Source organism: Mytilus californianus, unplaced genomic scaffold (genome assembly GCF_021869535.1).
Source record: "Mytilus californianus isolate M0D057914Y unplaced genomic scaffold, xbMytCali1.0.p SCAF_2, whole genome shotgun sequence".
Taxonomy (NCBI): domain Eukaryota; kingdom Metazoa; phylum Mollusca; class Bivalvia; order Mytilida; family Mytilidae; genus Mytilus; species Mytilus californianus.
Genome location: NW_026262668.1, coordinates 22,818,398 through 22,842,891, shown reverse-complemented (window position 1 = coordinate 22,842,891; position 24,494 = coordinate 22,818,398). Strand labels below are relative to the sequence as shown.

The window sequence follows — 24,494 nt, the reverse complement described above, 5'->3', positions numbered from 1 at the left end:
AACTTGTGTGTTAGTGTATGGATCTCTCTGAAATTGTACTGCAAGGTACCATACCACAAAGGGAAAGCTGGGATTGATTTTGGGGGTAATTGCCTCAAAATTTTAGGAATTAGGGGCAAAAAACAAGCATTTTTCTAGTTTCAGGACAATAACTTGTGTGTAAGTGTATGGATCTTTGTGAAATTGTACTACAAGGTTCCATACCACAAAGAGAAAGCTGGAATTGAGTTTGGGGGTAATTGCCCAAAACGTTTAGGAATGAGGGGCCAAAAAGGGGCCAAAAATAAGCATTTTTCTAGTTTCCAGACAATAACTTGTGTTCAAGTGTATGGATCTCTCTGAAATTGTACTGCAAGGTACCATACCACAAAGGGTGGGCTGGGATTGATTTTGGGGGTAATTGCCTCAAAATTTTAGGAATTAGGGGCAAAAAAGGGGCAAAAAACAAGCATTTTTCTAGTTTCAGGACAATAACTTGTGTGTAAGTGTTATGGATCTTTATGAAATTGTACTACAAGGTTCCATATCACAAAGGGAAAGCTGGGTTTGAGTTTGGGGGTAATTGCCCTAAATTTAGGAATTTGGGGCCAAAAAGGGGCCTAAAAATAAGCATTTTTCTAGTTTCCAGACAATAACTTGTGTTCAAGTGTATGGATCTCTCTCAAATTGTACTGCAAGGTACCATACCACAAAGGGGAGGCTGGGATTGAGTTTGGGGGTGATGAATCATAAGGGGGTTCAAAAAAATTGGGGGAGGGATTTTTTTTTCCTTTTTTTCCTTTTTTTTTCTTTAAAATTTTCCATTTTAAGTTGGTTATTTTTTATTTACATATAAAAGCAAATAATAATGATATGGTTTGATTTCATCAAAAATTGGGGTTCTTTGATATGCTGAATCTAACCGTCTATTTAGATTCTTAATTTTTGGTCCCGTTTTCAAATTGGTCTACATTAAGGTCCCAAGGGTCCAAAATTAAAGTTAGTTTGATTTTAACAAAAATTGAATTCTTGGGAGTTTGATTTTAACAAAAATTGAATTCTTGGGGTATTTTGATATGCTGAATCTAACTGTGTATGTATTTAGATTTTGGATATTGGACCATAATAGGTAAATTAAAAATTTTTAAGTTCTTAGACCACATTCATTCTGTGTCAGAAACCTATGCTGTGTTAAATATTTAATCACAATCCAAATTCAGTGCTGTATCAAGCTTGAATGTTGTGTCAATACTTGCCCCAACTGTTCAAGGTTCGACCTCTGCGGTCGTATCAAGCTGCGCCCAGGGGAGCATTTTATTATAAAACTTATATCATAGATTTATATCAGCAATGTCTTGGACAATTTCAGAATTCAGTGCTAATGAACTATTTTTAAAAGAGTTATGCCCCTTAGAAACATTAATTATATGGAAAATTGCATTGTTAGCACTCTCATGTGTACAATTCTTGACAGATTTTTATGGAACTTATGTCATAGGTTTATATCAACAATGTCTCCAACAAGTTAGAAAATCATTGCAGATCAATTATTTTCAAAAGAGTTATGCCCCTTGGAAATATTGATTATATGGAAAATTGCATTGTTAGCGCTCTCATGTGTATACTGTTACTATATAAATTCTTGCCAGATTTTTATGGAACTTATATCATAAGTTTATATCAACAATGTCTCCGACAAGTTAGAAAATCATTGCTGGTCAATTATTTTTAAAAGAGTTATGCCCCTTGGAAATATTGATTATATGGAAAATTGCATTGTTAGCATTCTCATGTGTACAATTCTTGCCAGATTTTTATGAAACTTATGTCATAGGTTTATCAGCAATGTCTTAGACAATTTCTAAAATAAGTGCTGATCAAATATTTTAATGAGTTATGCCCTTGGAAATATTAATTATATCGGAAATTGCATTGCATTTGCTCTCATTAGCCTACATTTCTCTTAGAGATTAATAAAAAGTTATAATGAACAAATTGTTATTGCCATTGGACAAATAAGATATGTGCACCATGGGGGACATTGGAACTCTGTTCTTTTATCATTTTTTATTTTCAATAATTTAGCCATTTTTTATTTTCAATAATTTAGCCAAAGAGTGGGGGTTTGTCAGTTGATCTATTGCAGGACAAAATTTCTATTCCTTCCCATTTAACTGACTTAATATATCCCCACTCTATAAGTTTGGGGCTATATTATATTCACCTTGTCAGTCCATTCAACATGTTTGTCCAATAATATTCTGTCACTTTTTTCTCAGGAACTTCTGCAAAGAATGACTTCATATTTCACCAGGAGCTTGACAGTTGAGTTGTAAAGTGTTAGTACTTTTCAGATCTGTCACAACTTTTTCTGATTGTGGATACTGGGACTTTGAGTTTTTAGGTATACACCTGTCAAAGATGGACTATTTATGGTATACCAATGTCCGTCTGTGTCCTTTTGTCCATCTGTTAACACATTTTTGGTATGATAACTTAAATATATGCATAAACCAATTCTCAGATACTTTAAACACAATATTAGTTTTGACGGAAGAAAGTTGCCTTTCTATTTAAATTTTTTTTTTTGCTGTGTTATTTCAGAGTTCTTAAACTGTAACCAGGTAACAGTTTGAATAAAGGCAATTTTTCACATATTGGCTCACTAACTCCAGTATGCATGGATTGATTCCCCCAAAACTTTACATTATTACTGGGATTGATAAAAGGAAGCTCCATTTCGATTTTAAAAATTTGCTACTATTCTGTTCCAGAGTTGGGGGACTTGAACTGTTTGAATTAAGGCAATTTTTGTCTCGCCTGCTAAGAAAGTTGTAGAATGCGATTCATAGTGATTACAATCCTGCGGTGACAGCGTAAACAATTTGTATAAAGCTTAATATTTTAGATATAGTAGAAGCTACATACCTTGTATGCAGATACCTAATGTTACGAAATTTCCATCTGTCATATGTCCGTTGTCCTTGACCTCATTTTCATGGTTCAGTGACTGATAAAAACAAAGTGTTTTTATACGACCGCAAAATTTAAGATTTGTCAATTTTCCAAAGAAAAATTAGTGTTCACAATTTATTTTCCTAATTCTTTGTATATAGTCTGAAAACAGATTTACTAAGTATTGCTCAACAGCAAAGTGTATTGCACAACAGCAAGAAATCTTCAATTGAATATAAATTCAAATCATATAACCAATTTCAAGTTCTTTTGACTACATTTATTCTGTGTCAGAAACCTATAATGTGTCAAATATTTAATTACAATCCAAATTCAGACCTGTATCAAGCTTGAATATTGTGTCCATTTTTGCCCCAACTGTTCAGGGTTGGACCTCTGCGGATGTATCCAGCTGCACTCAGCGAAGCAGTTTATTGTCATGTGAAATACTCACTTAATATGAGTAATTGGAAAACTATTTGGCATATGGTTTCCTTGCAAGGTCTACATGACTGTCAAACAGGGTTCACCTGACCTTGATCTCATTTCAGTGATCAAGGTTAAGTTTTCGTGGTCAAGTCCTTATCTCAGATACTGTAAATAAGCAATAGGTCAACTATATATGGTGTATGGAATGAGTGAAAGTGTACTGACTTGCAGGTTTCATCTTACTTTGACCCAATTTTCATGGTTCATTAGACAATGTAAATTTTTTGAGGTTTGATCTATTTCTCAGATATTACAAGCAATATGGCCACTATATTTTGTGTATGGAATAATTGTAAGATGTACATGTCTGTTTGGCAGGTTTTGTATGACCTTGACCTCATTTTCATAGTTCATTTGTCAATGTTTAGTTTTCATGGTTTTGTCAGTTAATCAGATACTTATAATAAGCAATTTAGGTCAATAATAGTGTTTCATATGAATTTGACCTCATTTTCATGGTCCATATTTACATTACATTATTGTTTGGATTGATTAAAGGAGGCTCCATTTCAATTTTTCAATTTTCTAATTTTCCATTCCAGAGTTGTATGGGATTTTTAATTGTCAAATTTATGTAAATTTTTACATGTACTATAACTTGCTGTGATTGATTTACTGAAAACTTTACATAATTGTTGGGATTGGTGAACATTACACACTGTTTGATTAAAAAAAAAAATTCAGATGACTGTCAGATAAATAATTTCAAGATGCAAGATAAGGGTGCACTGTTATATGATCTTTGCGTAGCTGTTCATTCAATAAATATTCCGAAAAAATACTGAACAGGATTACTTAATTACATTCCCTACTGAAAATGAGTACGGGATTCCACTGGATTTCCAGTGAAATTACACTGGTATTCAGTGGAAAAAAATATTCCAATGGAATCCCATTAGAATTTCATCCAAAACATCTGGAATATTTTTCACACTGTAATTCCAATGGAAAATCAGTGAAATTTCCAATGAAACTTCCAAAGATTTTCCAATTAATTTCCAGTGGAATATTATTGTTTATATTTCAGTGGAGTTTTGATTTAATGCAAATATTCCAGTGGAATTTTGGACTTAGAAATTTAAAGGAATATATACTTCTAATTTAAATTTTTCAAATAATTAAGTGCATGATTATTATATAAAGGATTTAATTTGTAACATATAATTTGCTGGCCTGATAAGAAATTAAATATTATAATCATGATAATATATGGGATGTAATGAATATTTCATAAACCTACATATATACATGTATAATGAAACATTTGTTCAAAAAGTGTTACATGGTTAAATGTAATATGAAATCACTTGCCTAGTAACAAATGAAAATAATCATTTGGTCTGAAAGACACCCCCCCCCCCCCCATATAAAATAAGTAAAATGGTAGCTCCTCAGATGTAGGGTGTATATAATGCATCACCATATATAGCCTATGAGTATGACACATTGAAAGGATACATTTTAACTATTAAGAAATAAAATTAAATGTGCAATAATCAGATAATATAAATAAAGAAATGAATATTTTATATCAAATTGGGTTGAGAATAAGATTCTGTTTGATTTAACGAACAAAAACAATTAAGATTCTTTTTGAAAAATGTGCATGGCTCTTAAAAGGGCCGTTTTAAACAGATCTGTTGCAGAAATTATCTTCAGACTGTACGAATTGTTAGGATAACTCTGTTTTTTTTCTTCAAGTGACCGTACTGGCAACTGCCCTGCACTACAGTCTACATGTATACAATAATATAATTATTTCTCCTTTGACTTCATCATGTTCATTATCTGTTACTGGTCTACTGAGAAAAGTAAAGTGAACGGCTTTCATTTTCCACATTGTTCTATAAACTGTTTCGGTATCTTAACTTTGTCGGTGTGATGAATTTTTCATCATTTTCATGTCCTGAACTCGGCACTGGAACTCTGGTCATATAAGTTAATCTATAGAAACATTTCACATATAATCCGCTCCAATCAATTGTACGCTAAGTGTCAGTGTTTTGGCATAATTTGAGCAGAAAATTCGTGAAACTGTAGTCTATAATGTTGTTTTTCAACACACATGTTTACATTCATGGAGGCTGCCATTTTTTTCTACTAGACTATATATATAACCGCTGATTTGATTGGATAACTCTATTTCCGGGATTTCCGATCGGCCAATCAGATAGTTGTTATCATTAATACACGGAATGTGTTCAAATTTGAAACTAAAAATATTGTACGAGTATGTATCCTGTCCAGCATTGTCCAGCTGTGGTTACATTAATCATGTTAATAATAATTAATACTCAACAACCTTCGATAAATAAAGAAATAGACATTAAAGGCAGAACATTTAGGTATGACATTAGCTGTTGAACCAAGAATTTACGATGAGACGATGTGCTGATGTAGGGCAGACGTACAGCAGATACAGGTAATTTTTAAGAGATTTTACATTTGATTTTTACATCATGAATATTTTTAATTAAAATTAAAAAAAAAGATATACACCCCCTTTAGTTTCATTCATGGGCTCCGTTAGTTCGCACTTTGAGGATGACCATTTGGTGTTCTGAAAAGGGGGAGGTGGGAATGTAATAATAATTTTATTATTCAATATTGAATTACATTGTGTGCCTTCACAATCAAGGAAAGATGTTTGCAGTTTACTACACAATGTCAGGCACATTCAACTTAATTTTGTCATGTTCTGATTTGGATGGACATGCAACACAAAAAATCCCTAAAGGTTAATATTGTGTTTTAGAGTCTTTATACTTAACTGAAAGAAGCTTCTTAATTATATATGTACATTGTATGATAAATATCAGTAATATATGATGCATACAGCTAGGTCATGACCAGAATTAAAAATTATTAATAAAATGTTTTTACACTTTTTTTAGGTTGTCTATATATTAAAAGGGATGGATCATAATCCAAGATGGCCGCCAGCAGGGGACTTATTTTAACATGGGACCCTATGGGAAAAACATACAAACGTCTTCTTTCAGAGAACCACTGAATGGAATGAAACCAAACATGGCATGAATGTTTCTTATGAGGTGCTGACCGAGTGTTGTTACTTTGAAGCCGATCCATAATCCAAGATGGCTGCCTGCAGAGGACTTAGTTTAACAAGGGACCCTATGAGAAATACATACAAATGTCTTCTTTTAAAGAACCACTGAATGGAATGAAACCAAACATGGCAAGAATGTTCCTTATGAGGTGCTGACCAAGTGTTGTTACTTTGAAGCTGATCCATAATTCAAGATGGCCGCCAGCAGGGGACTTAGTTTAACATTGGACCCTATGGGAAATACATACAAATGTCTTCTTTTAGAGAACCACTGAATGGAATGAAACCAAACATGGCATGAATGTTTCTTATGAGGTGCTGACAGAGTGTTGTTACTTTGAAGCCGATCCATAATCCAAGATGGCTGCCTGCAGGGGACTTAGTTTAACAAGCGACCCTATGAGAAATACATCCAAATGTCTTCTTTTAAAGAACCACTGAATGGAATGAAACCAAACATGGCAAGAATGTTCCTTATGAGGTGCTGACCAAGTGTTGTTACTTTGAAGCTGATCCATCATCCAAGATGGCCGCCAGCGGGGGACTTAGTTTAACATATATAGGACCCTATGGGAAATACATACAAATGTCTTCTTTTAGAGAACCACTGAATGCAATGAAACCAAACATGGCATGAATGTTCCTTATGAGGTGCTGACCAAGTGTTGTTACTATGAAGCCAATCCATAATCTAAGATGGCCGCCAGCGGAGGACTTAGTTTAACATAGGACCCTATGAGAAATACGTACAAATGTTTTCTTTTAGAGAACCATCGAATGGAATGAAACCAAACATGGCATGCATGTTCCTTTTGAGATGCTGACCAAGTGTTGTTACTTTGAAGCTGATCCTTCATCCATGATGGCTGCCAGATGGGGACAATGTTTAACAAAGGACCCTATGGACAATACATACAAATGTCTTCTTTTAGAGAACCACATACTGAATGGATTGAAACCAAACATGGCATGAATGTTCCTTATGAGGTGCTGACTAAGTTTTGTTACTTTGAAGCTGATCCTTTATCCATGATGGCCGCCAATGGGAGGACTTCCTTTAACATAAGACCCTATGGGAAATACATACAAATGCTTCTTCTAGAGGTGCACTGAATGGAATGAAACCAAAACATGGCATAAATGTTTCTTATGAGGTGCTGATTAAGTGTTGCTACTTTGTTGCCGATTTACTGTTCAAGATGGCCACCAGGATTTTTTATTAAATTACAGGACCAATATTAAACCAAATTTGGCCTCACTCATTATTAGGGTATCTGTTATGATTTTAATCTATTTTTACATTATTTCCAAAACCAAAGTAGAATCAGGTGAGGGACACAGGCTCTTGAGAGCCTCTAGTTGGTTATTATCTTGAATATTATAATAGATAGAGATAAACTATAAACAGCAATAATGTTCAGCAAAGTAAGATCTACAAATAAGTTTCTATGACCAAAATTGTCAGTCGACCCCTTTTGGAGCTATTGCCCTTAATAGTCAATTTTTAACAATTTTTTGTAAATTTTAAAAATAGAACATCGGGGTAAAATGCAGTTTTTGGTTTATATCTATGAAACTAAAGCATTTAGAGCAAATCTGACAGGTGGCAAAAATGTTCATCAGATTTAGATTTATCTGCCCTGAAATTTTCAGACGAACCCGACAACCCGCTGTTGGGTTGCTGCCCCTGAGTTAGTAATTTTACAAAAATTTTGCAGTTTTTTGTTATTATCTTAGATATCATTATAATATCTAATATCTAATACTATTAATTATGATTTAAACCTTATTTTACATGATTTCTAAAGCATCAGTAAATACAGGTGAGCGACACAGGCTCTTGAGAGCCTCTAGTTAAACAGTTCTGTTGCAGAAATTATCTTCAGTCTGTACGAATTGTTAGGATAACTCCGTTTTTTTCTTCAAGTGACCGTACTTGCAACTGCCCTGCACTACAGTCTACATGTATACAATAATATAATTATTTCTCCTTTGACTTCATCATGTTCATTAACTGTTACTGGTCTACTGTTCTATTGAGAAAAGTAAAAGTGAACGGCTTTCATTTTCCACATTGTTCTATAAACTGTTTCGGTATCTTAACTTTGTCGGTGTGATGAATTTTTCATCATTTTCATGTCCTGAACTCGGCACTGGAACTCGGGTCATATAAGTTAATCTATAGAAACATTTCACATAAAATCCGCTCCAATCAATTGTACGCTAAATGTCAGTGTTTTTGGCATAATTTGAGCAGAAAATTCGTGAAACTCTAGTCTATAATGTTGTTTTTCAACACACATGTTTACATTCATGGAGGCTGCCATTTTTTTCTACCAGACTATAAATATAACCACTGATTTGATTGGATAACTCAATTTCCGGGATTTCCGATCGGCCAATCAGATCGTCGTTATCATTAATACACGAAATGTGTTCAAATTTGAAACTAAAAATATTGTACGAGGATGTATCCTGTCCAGCTGTGGTTACATTAATCATGTTAATAATTATTAATACTCAATAACCTTCGATAAATAAAGAAATAGACATTAAAGGCAGAACATTTAGGCATGACATTAGCTGTTGAACCAAGAATTGACGATGTGTTGGTGTAGGGCAGACGTACACCAGATACAGGTAGGTAATTTTTAAGAGGTTTTATATTTGAATTTTACATCATGAATATTTTTTCATTAAAATTAAAAAAAAGATATACACCCCCTTTAGCTTCATTCATGTGCTCCGTTAGTTCACACTTTGAGGATGACCATTTGGTGTTCTGAAAAGGGGGAGGTGGGAATGTAATAATAATTTTATTATTCAATATTCAATTACATTGTGTGCCTTCACAATCAAGGAAAGATGTTTACTACACAATGTCAGGCACATTCAACTTAATTTTGTCATGTTCTGATTTGGATGGACATGCAACACAAAAAATCCCTAAAGGTTAATATTGTGTTTTAGAATCTTTATACTTAAATGAAATAAGCTTCTTAATTATATATGTACATTGTATGATAAATATCAGTAATATATGATGCATACAGCTAGGTCATGACCAGAATTAAAAATTATTAATAAAATGTTTTTACACTTTTTTTAGGTTGTCTATATATTAAAAGGGATTGATCATGGTGAAGGTACAAAGCTGCAAAAATGATGACTGTGCATCGATCAATATCCACTCAATAATATGAAAACACGATGAAAACAAAAGAACCAGCAATAGAAAAGAAATTTTATAAGATTATTGAAAGGTACTTATTGAATTATTTTTTCATCCTTCCCACACTTGAAATAAAAATACATTAATCATGTTAATCTTTCACATCTATAAGCTGTAAACACATCTCAAAAACATTGATCTGATCATCATGCACAATGGTTAATCATGGCTATTATGTGAACAAAATGAGGTGTCTGGTATGCCTCAACCAGATAGTAAACCAACAACAAACACAACACAAAGGGAAAGGTAATATGAGGTTAAATAAAAATATATGCGTGGTTCTAATTACCTTACCTACCTTCTTTTTTTAGTCTTAATAATAGCCTACCCTAAAGATTTTTTTGTCATTTTTCAGTAAGTACTTTTTAAGTCAGAATGTTGCTCCCATAGACATGATAGACTCAATGTAAAAAAAAACCATATAATAAAAAAAATTCTTACCTACCTACCCTAATTTTTTTTTAAATGTAACTGGAACCACACATACTATTTTATTTGGCTTTGAGAGACACCTGATCCATGAACAATAAAAGTCTATTTTGATAAAAAGAGATGTGTGTTATAAGTCTAAGAGACAGCAACCCAACAACTATAGCCAAAGATATCTAGAGAACACATAGTCTTCAACAATAGACATACATGTGTCTAAATTGCTCTTAGTGTATAAATGTTGTGAATAAATTACACACAAACACAAATAAAATATGCCAGTAACATATATTTTTGAATAATTGCAGACTGGAGCATGGTATTGTAATGTTATTTTAATTCAAAATTCTATGCATGTCATGATGTATGATTTTTTTTTCTTTCAGATTAATCAATGAAGACTTAATGGAACAGGATTGGAATGCAGAAACTTTGGACTTAATTCATGAATAATATCAATGGATGATGAAGAAAACTGACCAAACTGACAAAGTATTTCGTATGCATGTAAACTGGACATTTTTGTTTGTTTAATGCACAATAAACAAATTTGTAAAATTGAAAATTAAAACCATTTGTGAAAGATTTCAAGAGGACCAAAAGTTACCATGGACTTATGAATGATTTAACCAGAAAAATGATTTACATGTACAATTAAGTAAATACATCTTTGACTAAAAAATGATAATTTATCAACGTTAATATTTTAAAGAGGTTGATCTTTTCGTTTAAAAGGTCTTAAATGTGGATGATGTATAAACTGTTGTAATTTCTTTAATTGTTGACTTGCATTAAAATGGTTATTGTCTTATTTCAAGTTTTCTTATTAATTCATTCAAAAATAAGCAGTGCATGCAAAATGATATCTAACATTTCAGTGGAATTGTCAATTTCCATTGAAATATCACTGGTTTTCTTTGGTTGATTGTTACAATTTCCAATGGAATTTCCACTGGTATCCCAGTAGAAAACAATAAATGTCCAGTGGGAAAACAATGGTATTCTAACGAAGTTTTCACTGGTATTCCAATGGAATTTCCACTGTATTCCACTCGAGTATTCACCGGAATCCCACTGGATATTCCACTGATATCCCAATGGAAAACGATGAATGTCCAATGAAAATCCCGACCAAATTTCCCAGTGGTAATACAGTGGTATTCCAATGGAACTCTGATGGAACTCCACTGGTATTTTCAGTGAAATCCCACTTTACATTTTCAGTAGGGAAATTTAGCCAGCAGCATGTCAGTGATGAATGTGTCAGTATTTTACAGATCTGTCAGATACCTCACTTGCATTTTTCAGATAATTTCAATTACAAGTTTGGTGTGATGCTTAGCATGCAATTTTGTTTCAGTGGAAATCCAAATTTCAAGCTCCTCATTCTATCTGACTATATATACTTAGCAGAACCTAATTAATTAATTTATTTTTATACTTTGTTCTTTTCCTGAATATGCATCAATTATTTGTAACTTGAACTAAACAAGCTACAGTTAAACAAATTTGTCCAAGATTAACTCTAAAATCCCATAACCTACTTGGAGACTTGTATCGAAAGGAGTAGGTTCAGTAAGACCCCTTTTTGGCCCCAAAATAAAGCAGTTTTACAAAATTGTTAAAATGTAAACTTTTAACTATTCATTGGAAAGAAGAATACTTCTGTTACATACATATGGGCTGTTTTTGATAATACAATGAACATGTATCGGGTACTAGCATCATGAAGTCATGCTAAATAACTGAAATCTTCGAAATTTTAGCATTTTGGTTAATTTTTAGACGGTTTCTGTCTGAAATGGAAGTGGCCGCATTTGTGTTCATTCTTAATATTTAAATGTAAGTTGTATTTGATGATAATACATAACATATATAAAGGTTGAGAATGAACACGGATGCGGCCACTTTCATTTTTAGCTCACCTGACCTGAAAGGTCAAGTGAGCTTTTCTCATCACTTTGCGTCCGTCGTCCGTCGTCCTGCGTCCGTCGTCCGTCGTCCGTCGTCCGTAAACTTTTACAAAAATCTTCTCCTCTGAAACTACTTGGCCAAATTTAACTAAACTTGGCCACAATCATCATTGGGGTATCTAGTTTAAAAAATGTGTCCGGTGACCCGGCCAACCAACCAAGATGGCCGCCATGGCTAAAAATAGAACATAGGGGTAAAATGTAGATTTTGGCTTATATCTCTGAAACCAAAGCATTTAGAGCAAATCTGACATGGGGTAAAATTGTTTATCAGGTCAAGATCTATCTGCCCTGAAATTTTCAGATGAATCGGACAACCCTTTGTTGGGTTGCTGCCCCTGAATTGGTAATTTAATGGAAATTTTGCCGTTTTTGGTTATTATCTTGAATATTATTATAGATAGAGATAAACTGTAAACAGCAATAATGTTCAGCAAAGTAAGATCTACAAATAAGTCATCTTGACCAAAATGGTCAGTTGACCCCTTAAGGAGTTATTGCCCTTTATAGTCAATTTTTAACCATTTTTCATAAATTTTTGTAATCTTTTACAAAAATCTTCTCCTCTGAAACAACTTGGCTAAATCTAACCAAACTTGGCCACAATCATCATTGGGGTATTTAGTTTAAAAAATGTGTTCGATGACCCAGCCAACTAACCAAGATGGCCGCCATGGCTAAAAATAGACCATAGGGGTAAAATGTAGATTTTGGCTTATATCTCTGAAACCAAAGCATTTAGAGCAAATCTGACATGGGGTAAAATTGTTTATCAGGTCAAGATCTATCTGCCCTGAAATTTTCAGATGAATCGGACAACCCTTTGTTGGGTTGCTGCCCCTGAATTGGTAATTTAATGGAAATTTTGCCGTTTTTGGTTATTATCTTGAATATTATTATAGATAGAGATAAACTGTAAACAGCAATAATGTTCAGCAAAGTAAGATCTACAAATAAGTCAACTTGACCAAAATGGTCAGTTGACCCCTTAAGGAGTTATTGCCCTTTATAGTCAATTTTTAACCATTTTTCATAAATTTTTGTAATCTTTTACAAAAATCTTCTCCTCTGAAACTACTTGGCCAAATCTAACCAAACTTGGCCACAATCATCATTGGGGTATTTAGTTTAAAAAATGTGTCCGATGACCCAGCCAACCAACCAAGATGGCCGTCATGGCTAAAAATAGACCATAGGGGTAAAATGTAGATTTTGGCTTATATCTCTGAAACCAAAGCATTTAGAGCAAATCTGACATGGGGTAAAATTGTTTATCAGGTCAAGATCTATCTGCCCTGAAATTTTCAGATGAATCGGACAACCCTTTGTTGGGTTGCTGCCCCTGAATTGGTAATTTAATGGAAATTTTGCCGTTTTTGGTTATTATCTTGAATATTATTATAGATAGAGATAAACTGTAAACAGCAATAATGTTCAGCAAAGTAAGATCTACAAATAAGTCAACATGACCAAAATGGTCAGTTGACCCCTTAAGGAGTTATTGCCCTTTATTGTCAATTTTTAACCATTTTTCGTAAATTTTTGTAATCTTTTACAAAAATCTTCTCCTCTGAAACTACTAAAACAAATTTAACCAAACTTGTCCACAATCATCATTACGGTATCTAGTTTAAAAAATGTGTCCGATGACCCCGCCCGCGAACCAAGATGGCCGACATGGCTAAAAAATAGTACATAGGGTGAAATGCAGTTTTTATACGACCGCAAAAAAATTTTTGTGGTCGTATATTGGTATGACGTTGGCGTCGTCGTCGTAGTTGTCGTCGTCGTCGTCCGAATACGCATTAGTTTTCGCACTCTAACTTTAGTTTAAGTGAATGGATCTCTATGAAATTTCACCATAAGGTTCAATACAACAAAAGGAAGGTGGGGATTGATTTTGGGGGTTATGGTACCAACAGTTAAGGAATTAGGGGCCAAAAAGGGGCCAAAAATAAGCATTTTCTAGTTTCCAGACAATAACAGTGGAACGGTGTATGGATCTCTCTGAAATTATACTACAAGTTTCCATACCACAAAGGGATGGTTAGGATTTGCTTTGGGGGGTTATGGCTCAAACCGTTTAAGAATTAGGGGCAAAAAAGGGGGAAAAACAAGGTTGTCCTGGTTAATGGACAAATACTTTAGTACAAAACATAATTTAAAGCAGTGTAAGGGAGATAAATCAAATACATCATTGAAATTATCTCCCTTACACTGCTTTTAAATTATGTATAAAGTAATGGTTAATGAACAATTAAGATAATTTAAAACAGTGTAAGAAAGGTAATCCAAATACAACATTTTGGTTACTTCCCTTACACTGCTTTTAAATTATGTTTAAAGAAACGCATATTTATAAAGGAAGACCAGTAAAAATATCTGCAAATGTTGCATCTTTTTTTTCTTCAAAAAAATCCATATGAAAGATTTGACACTATATTTTAAATTCTATTATAAAATAGATTAAGTTAGCACTATGGTAAATTTAAATGGGTAATTATGGTTTGGGGAAAAAAAGGGGGGGGGTAAAAAGAAATTGTGGGGGGTCAATTTTTTCTCATTTCAGATTTCAGAAATTAAAAAGAATTATTCTTCAAATATTATTTTTTTTTCAAATTTCAAATATTGAAAAATTTCAAGAAGTAATCTTTAATTGCACAGTATGGCGCATTAGATTTGTAAAATCTTTGACCACATTTATTTATTTGTTATGCTGAATCTAACCGTGTATTTAGATTTTTAATTTTGGATCCAGTTTTCAAATTGGTCTACATTAAGGTCCAAAGGGTCCAAAATTAAACTTTGTTTGATTTTAACAAAAATTGAATTCTTGGGGTTCTCTGATATGCTGAATCTAAACATGTGTTTAGATTTTTGATTATGGGCCCAGTTTTCAAGTTGGTCCAAGTTGGGGTCCAAAATAAAACTTTGTTTGATTTCAACAAAAATTGAATATATGGGGTTCTTTGATATGCTGAATCTAAACATGTATTTAGATTTTAGATTTTTGGCCCAGTTTTCAAGTTGGTCCAAACTGGGGTCCAAAATTAAACTTTGTTTGATTTCAACAAAAATTGAATATATGGGGTTCTTTGATATGCTGAATCTTACCATGTATTTAGATTTTTTATTTGTGGGCCCGCTATCAAATTGGTTCATATTGAGGTCAAAAGGGTCCAAAATTAAACTTTGTTTGATTTCATCAAAAATTGAATTATTGGGGTTCTTTGATATGCCAAATCTAACCGTGTTTTTAGATTTTTAATTTTGGGTCCCGTTTTTTAAATTGGTCTACATTAAGGTCCAAAGGGTCCAAAATTAAACTTAGTTTGATTTTAACAAAAATTGAATTCTTGGGGTTCTTTGATATGCTGAATCTAAACATGTGTTTATATTTTTGATTATGGGCCCAGTTTTCAAGCTGGTCCAAGTTGGGGTCCAAAATAAAACTTTGTTTGATTTCAACAAAAAATGAATATATGGGGTTCTTTGATATGCTGAATCTAAACATGTATCTAGATTTTAGATTTTTGGCCCAGTTTTCAAGTTGGTCCAAACTGGGGTCCAAAATTAAACTTTGTTTGATTTCAATAAAAATTGAATATGTGGGGTTCTTTGATATGCTGAATCTTACCATGTATTTAGATTTTAGATTTTTGGCCCAGTTTTCAAGTTGGTCCAAATTGGGGTCCAAAATTAAACTTTGTTTGATTTCAACAAAAATTGAATATATGGGGTTCTTTGATATGCTGAATCTTACCATGTATTTAGATTTTTTATTTTGTAGGCCCGCTATCAAATTGGTTCATATTGTGGTCAAAAGGGTCCAAAATTAAACTTTGTTTGATTTCATCAAAAATTGAATTATTGGGGTTCTTTGATATGCCAAATCTAACCGTGTTTTTAGATTTTTTAATTTTGGGTCCCGTTTTTTAAATTGGTCTACATTAAGGTCCAAAGGGTCCAAAATTAAACTTAGTTTGATTTTAACAAAAATTGAATTCTTGGGGTACTTTGATATGCTGAATCTAAACATGTGTTTAGATTTTTGATTATGGGACCAGTTTTCAAGTTTGTCCAAGTTGGGGTCCAAAATTAAACTTTGTTTGATTTCAACAAAAATTGAATATATGGGGTTCTTTGATATGCTGAATCTAACCATGTATTTTGATTTTGGACATTGGACCATAATAGGTAAATTAAAAAAATTGAAGTTCTTAGACCACATTCTTTCTGTGTCAGAAACCTATGCTGTGTCAAATATTTAATCACAATCCAAATTCAGAGCTGTATCAAGCTTGAATGTTGTGTCCATACTTGCCCCAACTGTTCAGGGTTCGACCTCTGCGGTCGTATCAAGCTGCGCCCAGCGAAGCATTTTATTGGCTCATATCTCTGAAACCAAAGCATTTAGAGCAAATCTGACGAGGATAAAATTGTTCATTAGGTCAAGATCTATCTGCCCTGAAATTTTCAGACCAATCAGGCAACACGTTGTTGGGTTGCTGCCCCTGAATTGGTAATTTTAAGAAAATTTTGCAGCTTTTGGTTATTATCTTGAATATTATTATAGATAGAGATAAACTGTAAACAGCAATAATGTACAGCTAAGTAAGATCTACAAATAAGTCAACATGACCAAAATTGTCAATTGACCCCTTAAGGAGTTATTGCCCTTTATATTAAATTTTTTACAATTTTCATAAATTTTGTAAATTTTTGTAAATTTTTACAAAATATTTTCCACTGTAACTACTGGGCCAAGTTCATTATAGATAGAGATAATTGTAAGCAGCAAGAATGTTCAGTAAAGGAAGATCTACAAACACATCACCATCACCAAAACACAATTTTGTCATGAATCCATCTATGTCCTTTGTTTAATATGCACATAGACCAAGGTGAGCGACACAGGCTCTTTAGAGCCTCTAGTTGACAAAAACCATCTGAAAAGTGACATATTATGGCATATTTGATAGATTTTTCATATTTAAGCTTGAATTTGAGCGTCTTTAATGACTAAATCGGTTCAAACCTTTAACATAAACTGATTGAATCGACTGAAGTAGACACTTAAGTGTTTAAAAAGTGTCCAAAATCTTTCATCAGATGAACTTGAATTTTGAGGCCAAAATCGGCCCTTACCGGACTTACTCCTTTGTAAGAAACAGTATTATTGATTTCATATTGATATTCATCTTTTTGGGCTCCTTTTGGTCATATATTTTTTTCAATTATTCAATTATTTATACATCCTTGCTTTCAACTTTTTGGGAATTGAGCATTTCTGATGAAGGTTAATCCAGAAAAGCGCTTGGAATGTGTATAAAATTCATTCAGTGTTATTTTCAATTTTGTAGGAAAAAACTCTCAAACAGAACTGAAGAATTGAGCTGCAAAACTGAAGAAAAGATGAAAGGTATGTTCAGTGAGTCAGTTGAAAGTGGAATCTGAATTAATTCAATACTGATACATGTAATTGTACTTTAAATTCAAAAATTAATGCGTTTATTTATTATTGTGATTTTTAAAGAATGTACAAAAATGCAAGATTAATTATTGCGATTTCAGGAAAATCTGCATACGGATATATGCGTCAGATATCAAAATGCGAGTTCTTATTATTGCGATACTCACCCAGTCGCAATATTCGCATTAATAAAAACCTTGGAATAATTTCTGAATTTACTGTAATTGCCAATGATGTTTTTAACTGAAGGTTCTAAAAAAAAGAAGAGATGAATTAAAGGAGATTTTGAATAAACATGAATAAAACAATAACAGAAAGATGAGAAATTGAAGGGTGCATATTCATTATTCAGAGTAAAAATTTTAAATAAATTTTACATATACTATGTAAGATCTGCCATCAACGCCATCTAAACAACAAAAACATAAAGATATGACACGACAACCACTAACAAGGTTTCTGACTTTTGACAAACAGGGATATGTAGTCTTTTGAAATCACAACCCTACTCATCTTTATTTCAATCAGTGGACTTACAAAAGGAACAAATGTATAAGTACACAGCCACATCCCTCAGAATGGGGATGTTAAATCTGATAAAAGAGAGTGCCATGCTCTTTGCACGTTAAGAACCCATGCAACAACTCTTTGAGGGGTTTGTAGGTGGCCTGACGTAATAGGGCTGACAGCATAAGATCAGTAAAAAAAAATTGCAAAATACCCATATTTTATCACTCAAAAAATCAAAATCAAATTATCAGAGGGATTTAATACTTTGTGTGATTTGACCACGAGAACATATTAATGTAGTGCAAAGGCAGCTGGTTGCTCCAAATGCCAAGAACACCTCCTTCTAAATCTGACCACTTTTGGATTTCATTTGCTCTCCTTTAAACTTGATTTCTGAGTTCTTTCCACACAATTTCAATGATATTAATGTCTGAGCTCTGTGAGGCTAAGGGTGCTATTAACAGTTTCGTATAAATAACTAGGGGTTATTCCCCGACTAAAATTAGCCTTGGAGGGAAATCCCTTTTTATCTACATAATTGGTGAATAAGTATTTTTTTTTGTATTTGATGGTAAACATTAGTTGTTAGCTTTCAATTAAAACAGGTTGAATGATTAAAATAATTTTTAAAATTAGATTAAATATACATGTTTGAAGGGAAACCAACACTGTAAACTTCCTGGTTTTTTTTGGTAGTGAAAATTAAAAACTTAAATTGAATTGGACAGAAGCTTGATAATGATTAAAAGCTAGTTTCTAGAAGGAAATTTTGTTAAAATTTCGTTCCATTTTTTCTGTATTTTACTTATAAATGGACTTATTTTTCTTCCAGTTAACATTACATACAGTCTGCAGTTTAAGTTTTTAAAACATTTATTAGATTCATAAACTATCCTGGATTTTTACCAAACTTGGACAGAAGCTACTTACAATCAAAAGATAGTATAGAGAGGAATAATTTTATTAATTTTTTTCCTCATTTTTGTTGAGCCTGCGATTAACAGCAAAAGTAGGCGAGACACTGGGTTCCGCGGAACCCTTACAAATTTTCTCTGGATAGAACTTTTTTATTATGTTGAAATTACACTTTATTTTTATTTCCTGATAAACTAGAGATCATTCTGATTCCAGTGATATCTAGTTTTATACAAGTATCTTTATTAACCATTCCACCACTAAGGGTCACTTATGCATGGTCCCTCAAAATATGGACGTCATAGAAAAAAACTGTTGATTGCACCCTAAGGTGGAGTGTTTTTGCCCTTTAACCTTCTTTAAATGATATGAACCCAGATATGTGACAAGGTGCATTGTCCTCTTGGAAGGTCCACCGCCAATTTGGGAAGTGTCAGGCCATAACAGGCCAGAAAAAATTGTTGAGTACATAAATGTATTTATCACTTCATATTTCCTTCTACAGGTGTAAGAGTTCCAACTCCATAGTAAGAAATACATCCCCAAAACATCATTGATGCGAGGCAAGTAGTCTCCCAGTCAGGACTAAGACCAAGACATTCAGGACATAATATTTCCTCTGACTTTTGCCAGACATACCCTTAATTATTTTTTCCCAGCTTAATTTTTGTTTTGTCACTGAAAATTATCAATGACCAATGGTTTTGGACTGTCCAGTGTAACTTCTTCCTACAAAAGCGCTTCCTTTTTACTCACTATTTACTTGGGAAATTGTTGTTTTCTTTGAAACAAAGTGACGCTTATACATCTCTTCAAACAAACATTTACATACAGTTCTAGAAGACATATTATACCCTGTCTTAGCATAAATCGTGCTGTCATATTTTCAGAATCTGTCTTCGATTAGTTTTTAAACTCCTGAAAAGGTCCCTGTCGTCCCACTGGGTTGTCTTTCCTCCTCCCCCACTTTGAGGTAAATTTTCTATGTTCCTCTGCTCTCGAATCTGATTTAGAAATTTCATGATTGTTCTACTACTTATTCTGGTTGCATCATCAATTTTTTAACTCAAAAATCCATCGTTTGACATATTTAGAATGTTTTTTTTTTTTTCATTCCCAGAACCCAAACTGGCAAGAGTTACTAACTGAATTCCTTTATCTTTACATATTGTCCCAATCTTGGTGTATCTGTTATCTTGCCTTCGCTTCAATTTAGAGAGTTTTATCTTGTCGACTTTTTCGTCCGTAATTGAAACCACAGGCGTTTTGGGCATGGACCTTTTTATCTTTTTTCTTAGTGTTTAAATTATTATTTCAGCAACAAAATTTCTTCTAATCTCAACTTATTTTAATTATTGTGTTCTTTATCCTATTATTAGGATTTTACTGTTATTGTAAGATCGTATTAATAGGAGCAAGAATAGATTAAATAACGAAAAACTATTTGGAATGTTTAAGAAATTTTAAAAACACCAAAATAAATTTAAAAAAAGAAAAGAAAGAGGGTTCAATGACCAAAGTTCTGGCTGTGAGTAAGCAATTGACTTAGAACAAATATTTTCCGGACCATATGAGTATTTGGACCATACGAGTTTAACAGTTCGTTTCTTGTAGTTATTATACCCCACTGAACAAAGTTCCATAGGGTATAATGTTTTTGACCCGTGTGTCCGTCAGTCTGTCCCTCCGTCAGTCTGTCTGTCAGTCCTACTGTGTGTCAGTCTGTCTGTCCGTCAGTCAGTCCTGTTCTTGTCATCTCAACTCCTCTAAAACCACACAACAGAATTTTATGAAACTTTGTAGATAATAAGGACATACTATGTAGATGTGCATATATATCTACGATAATTATGATTCAACTTTTTATGCCCCACCTAGGGGCATTATGTTTTTTGGTCTGTGTGTCCATTCGTTCGTTCGTCCATCCGTCCGTCCGTCCGTCTGTCCCGCTTCAGGTTAAAATTTTTGGTCAAGGTAGTTTTAGATGAAGTTGAAGTCCAATCAACTTGAAACTTAGTACACATGTTCCCTATGATATGGTCTTTCTAATTTTAATGCCAAATTAGAGTTTTGACCCCAATTTCACGGTCCACTGAACATAGAAAATGATAGTGCGAGTGGGGCATCAGTGTACTATGGACACATTCTTGTTTTCTAGGAGTTATGCCCCTTTGAACTTAGAATTTTGGCCTAAATATACTACTGCAACAGTTTGTCATCACAACTTCTATGCATCCACACATGAAACTTTGTAGATAATAAGGACATACTATGTAGATGAGCATATCAACAGGAAATTATGATACTTTTTTTTTCCCAGGATCGAGTTAAGCCACTTTGAACTTAGAATTTTGACCTAAATATTCTACTGCAACAGTTTTTCATCGTAACTCCTCTGAAAACTAACAACAGAATTTTATGAAACTTTGTAGATAATAAGGACATACTATGTAGATGTGCATATCCACAAGAAATTTTTATCATTTGACTTTAGTAGGAATTTTGAGTCTTTTAACTTGTGAATCTAGTGAGATTTTGTTTGCCCAGTGACAATGTGGTGGGCGTGGGTTATGTGAGCATGCTCACAAAGGTTCTTTAATTTTCATAAATCGACATATTGTTTTTCGTACAAATTTAAGGACTAATCAATAATGACCATGTAAACATGATTTTACTGTAATTTTTACTTGTAAGTAAACTTCACTTTATTTTATTAATCATGTACGTAACAATGATTACAATATGACTGAATAAGTGAAAAAAATCATTTTTAGAAACTCTTATTTTATGGGACACCTTTTCAATGTTCATCATGTTAATTAACTGGACTATACGAGTATGGTCGGACCAATTGAGTATATACGCATATGGTCATAACCATACGCGTATGGTCTAAATACTCATATGGTCCGGAACATATATACATTAGAATAGGAATAACAGTTCTGTAGTATTTTCATTCAACTTCAATGAGAACACTTCAAATAGTTATAGTGTTTGCACATATGTTATGATACATGTGAATTTACATGGGAGGTAAATTGTTACATCCATTAATATGTTCATCTCTGAATTGTTTACAAAACGAAAGAAGCAAGTTATATTAGAATATTCATATAATGATAGCCAAAAACATATATAATATGGATGATCTTACACCTAGTTCCTGTTAATAAGAGCCAGCTGGTATTCAAACAGCATACATAAAGTATGTTGTGAATTCAAAGATTTCAGACTCTCAGGGTAAAAAGGGAGAGAAATGCATGACCTAAAAATAATATTTTTTATATTGCAGTTCGCAATGTAAGCTGGAGAGGTGCATCAGTAATAGTAGTATTGGTCTTCATAGTTTTAATAGGTAACTAAACAATATATTAATTAGTTGAAATAAGTGATGCAGGATTTATATAGGAAACTAAAATCTGTTGCAAGATACTGTACCCTCCACCCCCTACCCTAACATTTTCAAACAAAGGAAAATAAATAATTAAGAGTTAAATAAATTAAAGACAATAAAAAGCATGTTATGTTTGGCTTAGTTTGGGAGGCTGTTTAACATTTAGTGTCAAATATCCATGCATATTGAAGATTATGAGATATGAATATATGTTTTGTAAATTTTACATTGATGTTCTATACAAAAGGAAATCACGAATTCACCAACATTCCAACTGACTCCATTTTCGAAAAATGACATCTGTAACAAACATAAACTTTTAGCTACCTCTTTACAAGCAGAACCAAATACAATGAAAGTTCCAACTATGTACTGGCTTCCGAAGCTGCATAAAAATCCATACAAATGTAGATTTATTTCGTCTTCAAGCCAATTGTTTCCACTACTAAACTATCTATTCTACTTACTAGTACACTTGGTACAATCAAAAACCTGGTAATAAATTGTTCAAATATGGCCTTTGAAAATAGTGGAATTAATTACTTTTGGAGTGTCAAAAATTCGTTGGAAGTACTTGATAAATTGCATGCTTATATTGGTGATTTCGAATCTGTTCAAAGTTTTGATTTTTCGACCCTATATACCACGTTGCCTCATAATCTTATTAAGAAAAAATTCACACACCTGATTAAATGGGCATTTAAAAAGTCGGAATGCGAATATATATGTTCAAACTCTTTAAGGTCATTTTTAGCTCACCTGGCCCGAAGGGCCGAGTGAGCTTTTCTCATCACTTGGCGTCCGTCGTCGGCGTTAACTTTTTACATTTTGAACTTCTTCTAGAGAACCACTGAATGGAATGAAACCAAACATGGCATGAATGTTCCTTATGAGGTGCTGACCAAGTGTTGTTACTTTGTAGCGGATCCATCATCCAAGATGGCCGCCAGCGGGGGACTTAGTTTAACATAGGACTCTATGGGAAATACATACAAATGTCTTCTTTTAGAGAACCACTGAATGGAATGAAACCAAACATGGCATGAATGTTTCTTATGAGGTGCTAACCGAGTGTTGTTACTTTGAAGCCGATCCATAATCCAAGATGGCCGCCAGCGGGGGACTTAGTTTAACATAGGACCCTATGGGAAATACATACAAATGTCTTCTTTTAGAGAACCACTGAATGGAATGAAACCAAACATGGTATGAATGTTCCTTATGAGGTGCTGACCGAGTGTTGTTACTTTGAAGCCGATCCATAATCCAAGATGGCCGCCAGCGGGGGACTTAGTTTAACATGGGACCCTATGAGAAATACATACAAATGTCTTCTTTTAGAGAACCACTGAATGGAATGAAACCAAACATGGCATGAATGTTTCTTATGAGGTGCTGACCGAGTGTTGTTACTTTGAAGCCGATCCATAATCCAAGATGGCCGCCTGCAGGGGACTTAGTTTAACATGGGACCCTATGGGAAATACATACAAACGTCTTCTTTTAGAGAACCACTGAATGGAATGAAACCAAACATGGCATGAATGCTCTTATGAGGTGCTGACTGAGTGTTGTTACTTTGAAGCCGATCCATAATCCAAGATGGCCGCCAGCGGGGGACTTAGTTTAACATGGGACCCTATGGGAAATACATACAAACTTCTTCTTTCAGAGAACCACTGAATGAAATGAAACCAAACATGGCAAGAATGTTCCTTATGAGGTGCTGACCAAGTGTTGTTTCTTTGAAGCTGATCCATCATCCAAGATGGCAGCCAGCAGGGGACTTAGTTTAAAATAGGACCCTATGGGAAATACATACAAATGTCTTCTTTTAGAGAACCACTGAATGCAATGAGACCAAACATGGCATGAATGTTCCTTATGAGGTGCTGACCAAGTGTTGTTACTTTGAAGCTGATCCATCATCCATGATGGCTGCCAGATGGGGACAATGTTTAACAAAGGACCCTATGGACAATACATACAAATGTCTTCTTTTAGAGAACCACATACTGAATGGATTGAAACCAAACATGGCATGAATGTTCCTTATGAGGTGCTGACTA

At 33.5% G+C, this 24,494-nt stretch overlaps 2 long non-coding RNA genes across 2 annotated transcripts in view; both read left to right on the top strand.

The window, feature by feature from the left end:
* Positions 1 to 24,494, top strand: part of LOC127729532 (uncharacterized) — a 69,741-nt gene that overhangs the window by 32,431 nt on the left and 12,816 nt on the right. The window contains exon 2 of the long non-coding RNA XR_007994672.1: positions 196 to 678. This is a non-coding gene — a long non-coding RNA (uncharacterized LOC127729532). The remainder of the gene's footprint in view (positions 1 to 195; positions 679 to 24,494) is intronic.
* Positions 6,380 to 24,072, top strand: LOC127729544 (uncharacterized). The gene is made up of 3 exons (XR_007994690.1): positions 6,380 to 7,144; positions 23,320 to 23,817; positions 23,983 to 24,072. It is a non-coding gene; the product is annotated as an uncharacterized LOC127729544 (long non-coding RNA).